Here is a 9,538-nt window from a genome sequence, read left to right as displayed (position 1 = left end):
CATAGCCAATCAACAGTTTGCTAGGACAATGGTGGGTTAGAGGTTTGACATGGCAATTTAGGAGGCTTGCAAGTAAGTGGTAGGCATCGTAGCAATGGCATAGCAAAAGAGCGAGCAAACTAGCATAGCAAAGATAGTAGTGATTTCGAGGGTGTGATCATCTTGCCTGCACAGTTGTCAGAATTGACTGGATCCTCGAAAGCAAACTCAACGGGCTCCTCGTTAGCGAACTCGTCTCCCGGCTCTACCCAAACAAGACAAACAAGCAACAAGGATACAATCAACCACGTGCAAGGATCAAGCCATATGATGCAATGATGATATGCTATGCGGGACGCGATGCGGGATGCAAAATGCAAGATATGACAGGGAATGCATGAACCTGGCCTCAACTTGAAAAACCTAGTGTGCCACTGGAAAGATGAGATGAAATCGCTTGAAAACAATATAAAGAACGCCGGAATCGGAGTTCCGGTTTGGAAATGGCAAGCGATTCAAAAATGACATCGGTCTGCGATTTACAGCAAGTAGGCATCTAAATGCAATGAAATGAACATGCTACAGCAACCAAACATGACAACAAAATACATGGCAGGGATGCACACAAGATGCTTAATAAAAGTCTAGCACTGAGCTACGGCCAATTCATCCATTAATAGGTTCAAACAAGCATGGCAAAAATGCATATGACAAACAGATCTCAGACTTAGTGAAATTAACATTTGTCTGGAATTTCAGATCAGGTAGCCCTCTTCGGAGCAACAAAACTACATGCTACAGGACCTGAACATGGAAAAGTAAAGCATGGCATGGAGCTACTCAAAGAGCTTAACAAAAGTCCCTTAGTGACCTTGAGCCAAAAGGGATCAGAAAATACAATTGCAAGCACGTGAACATAGTAAAAATATAATCAGTTTTCATACTTAGTGAAAACTGGCACATGCTGAAATATAACTCAAGTAGGCATGTTTACGAGCTCGATGCACTCACTACGGTGCAAGTCATGGCAATACAAGCATACACCCATAAAGAAGGCACAAAATGCAAGCTAGACATGGCAAGAACAATAGCATAGCATGCACGGATCAACTACAACATCACCGGCAAAATTGCAAACAAGTTGACAATCTGCCCAGATTCACAAAGTAGCAAAAGTAGAGCTCGATTGACTCAAGCTAGGGTGCTCCATAATTGCAAACAAAGACATGGATGGATAGAGCACTACAAGATAAACAAAACATCCTTACTGATCATCCTCAAAAGAGGCACGGATCACTAGGAAACAACATGAACATATGGCATCATGAGATAAACAGCTCCAGGACTTAGTGAAATCACTAAGTCCCTGAAAACAGAATTAGCAAGTGCACCACTTTGCAAGCTTGCACAAGTCACCATACACATCACAAAAATACATGGGTTGCACCTCTGGAAAGATGACAAAACCCTTAACAAAACACATGTAGAGCATCAGGTCATAGCATGCACACATTAATCATGCCAAAAATGACAAAAGTGCTAAACGGAGTAGCAGATCTGACAATTAACTCAAGTAGCCCTCTTCTAACAGCATTTCGGGCATCAAGATGAGCTCAAATGAAAATGATGCAATGGAATAAAATGATGTACTCTCTGAGATGAACATTTTGATATGCTATATGCATGAATCGGAGCTACGGATGCAAAGTTACGGCAGGTCAAAGTATGCAACATGAGCTAGGGTTTTTGAGAAAAGTCCACCTCCGAATTTCCAGATCTGAGATTTGCATGCGGATCGAGGACGGCCGGCGAGGTACTGTTCACGCCGGAGTTCGCCGGGACGAAGAGGCAGCGGCCGGCGAGAGGAGGTGGCGGCAGGATCCGGTCGGGGCCGGGGCGGAGGCGGCGATGCGGAAGCCGAGGCGGCGGGGCGGCGACCGGCGCGCGGCAGCGGGCGGCCCGCTCGGGCGGCGGCGCGGAGGACGGCGCCGGTGATGGGGCGCGACATCACCGGCCGGCGAAGGGCGGCGCTCGGGGAAGAGGAGCCGGACGCGGGCGCGACGTGGGAGGAGGGCGGCGGCCGGCGCGGGCTCGCGGGGGCCCTCCCTGGGCCTGGCGGGCCGCGACGGTGGAGGCGGTGGCGTTGCCACGTGGCACGACGGGAGTGGGCGGCGGCGACGTCCGGCGCGGTGCGGACAATGTCCGGCGCGCGGAGATGATTTTAGGGTTTCGGAGGTAGGAGGAGATCCGAAAATCGGGGGGGCCTTTAAATAGGCATAGAGGGAGCTAGGAAAGTCCAAATGAGGTGCGATTTTCGGCCACGCGATCGTGATCGAACGCTCTAGATGATGGAGCAGAGTTAGGTGGATTTTTGGGCCAAATTGGAGGGGTGTTGGGCTGCAACACACACGAGGCCTTTTCGGTCCCTCGGTTAACCGTTGGAGTATCAAACGAAGTCCAAATGATACGAAACTTGACAGGAGGTCTACGGGTAGTAAATCAAGGCCGCTTGGCAAGTCTCGGTCCAATCCAGAAATGTTTAATCCCCACACACGAAAGAAAGCCAGAAATGACCACCGGAGGAGAACGGAGCGCCGGAATGCAAAACGGACAACGGGGAAAATGCTCGAATGCATGAGACGAACACGTATGCAAATGCAATGCACATGATGACATGATATGAGATGCATGACAATTACAACAACACACGGAGACAAAAACCCGAACCCGAGAAAATAAATATAACTTAACGCCGGAAACGGCAAGAGTTGGAGTACAAATAGGGAAAGTTACATCCGGGGTGTTACAGAGACGTCTCCCAACCGTACGTGTGTTGAACACGGAGGTGCCGTCCGTTCGGTGCTAGGATCATCGGTGATTTGGATCACGACGAGTACGACTCCATCAACCCCGTTCACTTGAACGCTTCTGCTTAGCGATCTACAAGGGTATGTAGATGCACTCTCCTTCCCCTCGTTGCTAGATTACTCCATAGATTGATCTTGGTGATGCATAGAAAATTTTAAATTTCTGCTACGATCCCCAATAGTCATGCCGGTGACAATGGAGATCATGACGATACTTTGGAGATGGAGATCAAAGGCACAAGATGATGATGGCCATATCATGTCACATATTTTGATTGCATGTGATGTTTATCTTTTATACATCTTATTTTGCTTAGTTCGACGGTAGCTTTATAAGATGATCTCTCACTAATTATCAAGGTACAAGTGTTCTCCCTGAGTATGCACCGTTGCGAAAGTTCTTCGTGCTGAGACACCACGTGATGATCGGGTGTGATAGGCTCTACGTTCAAATACAACGGGTGCAAAACAGTTGCACACGCGAAATACTCAGGTTAAACTTGACGAGCCTAGAATATAACAGATATGGCCTCGGAACACGGAGACCGAAAGGTCGAGCATGAATCATATAGTAGATATGATCAACATAGTGATGTTCACCATTGAAACTACTCGATCTCACGTGATGATCAGACATGGTTTAGTTGATATGGATCACGTGATCACTTAGAAGATTAGAGGGATGTCTGTCTAAGTGGGAGTTCTTAAGTAATATGATTAATTGAACTTTAATTTATCATGAACTTAGTCCTGGTAGTATTAGCATATCTATGTTGTAGATCAATAGCTCGCGATGTTGCTCCCAATTTTTTTTATATGTTCTTAGAGAAAACTAAGTTGAAAGATGTTAGTAGCAATGATACGGATTGGATCCGTGATCTGAGGTTTATCCTCATTGCTGCACATAAGAATTATGTCCTTGATGCACCGCTAGGTGACAGACCTATTGCAGGAGCAGATACAGACATTATGAACGTTTGGCTAGCTCAATATGATGACTACTTGATAGTTTAGTGCACCATGCTTAACGCTTAGAATCAGGACTTCAAAGACATTTTGAACGTCATGGACCATATGAGATGTTCCAGGAGTTGAAGTTAATATTTCAAGTAAAATACCCGAGTTGAGAGATATGAAGTCTCCAACAAGTTCTATAGCTAAAAGATGGAGGAGAATAGCTCAAGCAGTGAGCATGTGCTCAGATTGTCTGGGTACTACAATCGCTTGAATCAAGTGGGAGTTAATCTTCCAGATAAAATAGTGATTGACAGAATTCTCTAGTCACCATCACCAAGTTAGTAGAACTTCGTGATGAACTATAATATGCAAGAGATGACGAAAGTAATTTCCAAGCTCTTCGTGATGCTGAAATCGACGAAGGTAGAAATCAAGAAAAACATCAAGTGCTGATGGTTAACAAGACCACTACTTTTAAGAAAAGGGCAAAGAGAAAGAAAGGGAACTTCAAGAAGAACGGCAAGCAAGTTGCTACTCAAGTGAAGAAGCCCAAGTCTGGACCTAAGTCTGAGACTAAGTGCTTCCACTGCAAAGGGACTGGTCACTAGAAGCGGAACTACCCCAAGTAATTGGCGGATAAGAAGGATGGCAAAGTGAACATAGGTATATTTGATATACATGTTATTGATGTGTACTTTACTAGTGTTTATAGCAACCCCTCAGTATTTGATACTAGTTCAGTTGCTAAGAATAGTAACTCGAAACAGGAGTTGCAGAATGAACAGAGACTAGTTAAGGGTGAAGTGACGATGTGTATTGAAAATGGTTCCAAGATTGATATGATCATCATCGCACAGTCCCTATACTTTCGGGATTAGTGTTGAACCTAAATGAGTGTTATTTGGTGTTTGCATTGAGAATAAATATGATTTGATCATGTTTATTGCAATACGGTTATTCATTTAAGTAAGAGAATAAATTGTTGTTCTGTTTACATATATGGGTACACATCCAATGGAAATGGTTCGTTGGATCTCGATCGTAGTGATACACATATTCATAATATTGAAACCAAAAGATGAAAAGTTAATAATGATAGTGTAACTTATTTGTGGCACTGCTGTTTAGGTCATATTGGTGTAAAGTGCATGAAAAAACTCCATGCTGATGGACTTTTGGAACCACTTGATTATGAATCAGTTGATGCTTGCGAACCATGCCTCATGGGCAAGATGACTAAGACTCCGTTCTCCGGAACAATGCAGCAAGCAACAGATTTGTTGGAAATCAAGCATACTGATGTATGTGGTCCGATGAATATTGAAGCTCGCGGCAGGTATCATTATTTTATGATCTTCACAGATGATTTGAGCAGATATGAGTATATCTACTTGATGAAACACAAGTCTGAAACATTTGAAAAGTTCAAAGAATTTCAGAGTGAAGTGGAGAATCATCGTAACAAAATAAAAGTTTCTACGATATGATCGCAGAAGTAAAATATTTGAGTTACGAGTTTGGCCTTCAGTTAAAACAATGTGAAATAGTTTCACTACTCACGCCACCCGGAACACCACAGTGTAATGGTGTGTCCGAACGTCGTAACCGTGCTTTATTAGATATGGTGCGATCTATGACGTCTCTTACTGATTTACCGCTATCATTTTGGGGTTATGCATTAGAGACAGCTACATTCACGTTAAATAGGGCACCATCTAAATCTGTTGAGACGACACCGTATGAACTATGGTTTGGCAAGAAACCTAAGCTGTCGTTTCTTAAAGTTTGAGGTTTGCAATGCTTATGTGAAAAAGTTTCAACCTGGTAAGCTCAAACCTAAATCGGAGAAGTGCATCTTCATAGAATACCCAAAAGAAAATGTTGGGTACACCTTCTATCACAGATCCGAAGGCAAGATATTCGTTGCTGAGAATGGATCCTTTCTAGAGAAGGAGTTTCTCTCGAAAGAAGTGAGTGGGAGGAAAGTAAAACTTGATGAGGTAACTGTACCTGCACCCTTATTGGAAAGTAGTTCATCACAGAAATCTGTTCCTGTGACTACTACACCAATTAGTGAGGAAGCTAATGATGATGATCATGTAACTTCAGATCAAGTTACTACCGAACCTCGTAGGTAAACCAGAGTGATATCCACACTAGAGTGGTACGGTAATCCTGTTCTAGAGGTCATGTTACTTGACCATGACGAGCCTACGAACTATGAGGAAGCGATGATGAGCCCAGATTCCGTGAAATGGCTTGAGGCCATGAAATCTGAGATGAGATCCATGTATGAGAACAAAGTATGGACTTTGGTTGACTTTCCCATTGATCGGCAAGCCATTAAGATTAAATGGATCTTCAAGAGGAAGACGGACGCTGATAGTAGTGTTACTATCTACAAAGCTAGAATTGTCGCAAAAAGGTTTTCGACAAGTTCAAGGTGTTGACCACGATGAGAATTTCTCACTCGTATCTATGCTTAAGTCTCTCCGAATCATGTTAGCAATTGCCGCATTTTATGAAATCTGGCAAATGGATAAACAAAACTGCATTCCTTAATAGGATTTATTAAAGAAGTTGTATATGATGCAACCAGAAGGTTTTGTCAATCCTAAAGGTACTAACAAAATATGCAAGCTCCAGCGATCCATCTATGGACTGGTGCAAGCATCTTGAAGTTGGAATATACACTTTGATAAGTTGATCAAAGCATATAGTTTTGTACAGACTTGCGGTGAAGCCTGTATTTATAAGAAAGTGAGTAGGAGCACTACAGCATTTCTGATAAGTATATGTGAATGACATATTGTTGATCGGAAATAATGTAGAATTATTCTGCAAAGCATAAAGGAATATTTGAAAGGAGTTTTTCAAAGAAAGACATCGGTGAAGCTGCTTACATATTGAGCATCAAGATCTATAGAGATAGATCGAGACGCTTGATAAGTTTTTCAATGAGTACATACCTTGACAAGATTTTGAAGTAGTTCAAAATGGAACAGTCAAAGAAGGAGTTCTTGCCTGTGTTACAAGGTGTGAAGTTGAGTAAGACTCAAAACCCGACCACGGTAGAAGATAGAGAGAGAATGAAAGTCATTCCCTATGCCTCAGCCATAGATTCTATAAAGTATGACATGCTGTGTACCAGACCTATTGTATACCCTGCCCTGAGTTTAGCAAGGGAGTATAATAGTGATCTAGGAGTAGATCACTAGACATTGGTCAAAATTATCCTTATGGATTAAGGATATTATTCTCGATTATGGAAGTGACAAAAGGTTCGTCGTAAAGGGTTACGTCGATGCAAATTTTGACACTGATCCAGATGACTCTAAATATTAATCTGGATACATATTGAAAGTGGGAGCAATTAGCTAGAGTAGCTCCGTGCAGAGCATTGTTGACATAGAAATTTGCAAAATACTTACGGATCTGAATGTGGCAGACCCGTTGACTAAACTTCCCTCACAAGCAAAACATGATCACACCTTAGTACTCTTTGGGTGTTAATCACATAGCGATGTGAACTAGATTATTGACTCTAGTAAACCCTTTGGGTGTTGGTCACATGTCGATGTGAACTATGAGTGTTAATCACATGGTGATGTGAACTATTGGTATTAAATCACATGGCAATGTGAACTAGATTATTGACTCTAGTGCAAGTGGGAGACTAAAGGAAATATGCCCTAGAGGCAATAATAAAGTTATTATTTATTTCCTTATATCATGATAAATATTTATTATTCATGCTAGAATTGTATTAACCGGAAACATAATACATGTGTGAATACATAGACAAACAGAGTGTCACTAGTATGCCTCTACTTGACTAGCTCGTTGATCAAAGATGGTTATGTTTCCTAACCATAGACATGAGTTGTCATTTGATTAACGGGATCACATCATTAGGAGAATGATGTGATTGACTTGACCCATTCCGTTAGCATAGCACTTGATCGTTTAGTTTGTTGCTATTGCTTTCTTCATGACTTATACATGTTCCTATGACTATGAGATTATGCAACTCCTGTTTATCGGAGGAACACTTTGTGTGCTACCAAACGTCACAACATAACTGGGTGATTATAAAGGTGCTCTACAGGTGTCTCCGAAGGTACTTGTTGGGTTGGCGTAATTCAAGATTAGGATTTTTCACTCCGATTGTCGGAGAGGTATCTCTGGGCCCTCTCGGTAATGCACATCACCTAAGCCTTGCAAGCATTGCAACTAATGAGTTAGTTGCGAGATGATGTATTACGGAACGAGTAAAGAGACTTGCCGGTAATGAGATTGAACTAGGTATTGAGATGCCGACGATCGAATCTCGGGCAAGTAACATACCGATGACAAAGGAAACAACGTATGTTGTTATGCGGTTTAACCGATAAAGATCTTCGTAGAATATGTAGGAGCCAATATGAGCATCCAGGTTCCGCTATTGGTTATTGACCGGAGACATGTCTCGGTCATGTCTACATAGTTCTCGAACCCGTAGGGTCCGCATGCTTAACACTACGATGACAGTTATATTATGAGTTTATATGTTTTGATGTACCGAAGGAGTTCGGAGACCCGGATGAGATCGGGGACATGACGAGGAGTCTCGAAATGGTCGAGATGTAAAGATCGATATATTGGACGACTATATTCGGACTTCGGAAAGGTTCCGAGTGATTCGGGTATTTTTCGGAGTACCGGAGAGTTACGGGAATTCGCCGGGGAGTATATGAGCCTTATTGGGCCATACAGGAATAGAGGAGATAGGCCAAAAGGAAGGAGGCCTGCGCCCCCCCCCCCCCCTCTGGTTCGAATTGGACAAGGGGTGCAGCCCCCTTTTCCTTCTCCCTCTCCTCCTCTTTCCTTCTCTCCTACTCCAACAAGGAAAGGAGGAGTCCTACTCCCGGTGGGAGTAGGACTCCCCCCTTGGCGCGCCCTCCTCCTAGGCCGGCCGCCTCCCCCCTTGCTCCTTTATATATGGGGGCAGGGGGCACCTCTAGACACACAAGTTGATCAAGTTGATCGTCTCTTAGCCGTGTGCGGTGCCCCCCTCCACCATAGTCCACCTCGATCATATCGTAGCGGTGCTTAGGCGAAGCCCTGCGTCGGTAGAACATCATCATCGTCACCATGCCGTCGTGCTGACGAAACTCTCCCTCAACACTCGGCTGGATCGGAGTTCGAGGGACGTCATCGAGTTGAACGTGTGTAGAACTCGGAGGTGCCGTGCGTTCGGTACTTGATCGGTCGGATCGTGAAAACGTACGACTACATCAACTGCGTTGTGCTAACGCTTCCGCTTTTAGTCTACGAGGGTACGTGGACAACACTCTCCCCTCTTGTTGCTATGCATCACCATGATCTTGCGTGTGCGTAGGAATTTTTTTGAAATTACTACGTTCCCCAACAGTGGGTGGTGTGGGGGTGAGAGCGGGGGAAACCCTTGACCGGCGAGTTGGTCACGACGATGTCGACGCCGCTGGTGCCGATCCCCTCCATGGAGGCTTCGTCGAGGTCCTTTCCGCTCACCCATTCCCTTACTTTCGGATGAAAATCCTAGTCCCCTGTTTTGGGCGACGGTGGCACTCCATGTCACTCCCCTTCTTGAAGGCGTCGCTTGGGGACTGCGAGGAGGCCTGTTGCTGTATGTGGTTGGTGGTGGTGCCATGGTTCTCTTCGTTCGCGTCCACGTTCAACCGCTCTTGTCTTGCCATGTGGTTGTTCCATGTGCG

The sequence above is a fragment of the Triticum urartu genome, chromosome 2A (genome assembly GCF_056163025.1).
Source record: "Triticum urartu cultivar PI428250 chromosome 2A, HENAU_Tu73, whole genome shotgun sequence".
NCBI classification, from domain to species: Eukaryota; Viridiplantae; Streptophyta; class Magnoliopsida; order Poales; family Poaceae; genus Triticum; species Triticum urartu.
The sequence above is the reverse complement of the archived record's forward strand: the minus strand, read 5'-3'. Positions refer to the sequence as shown.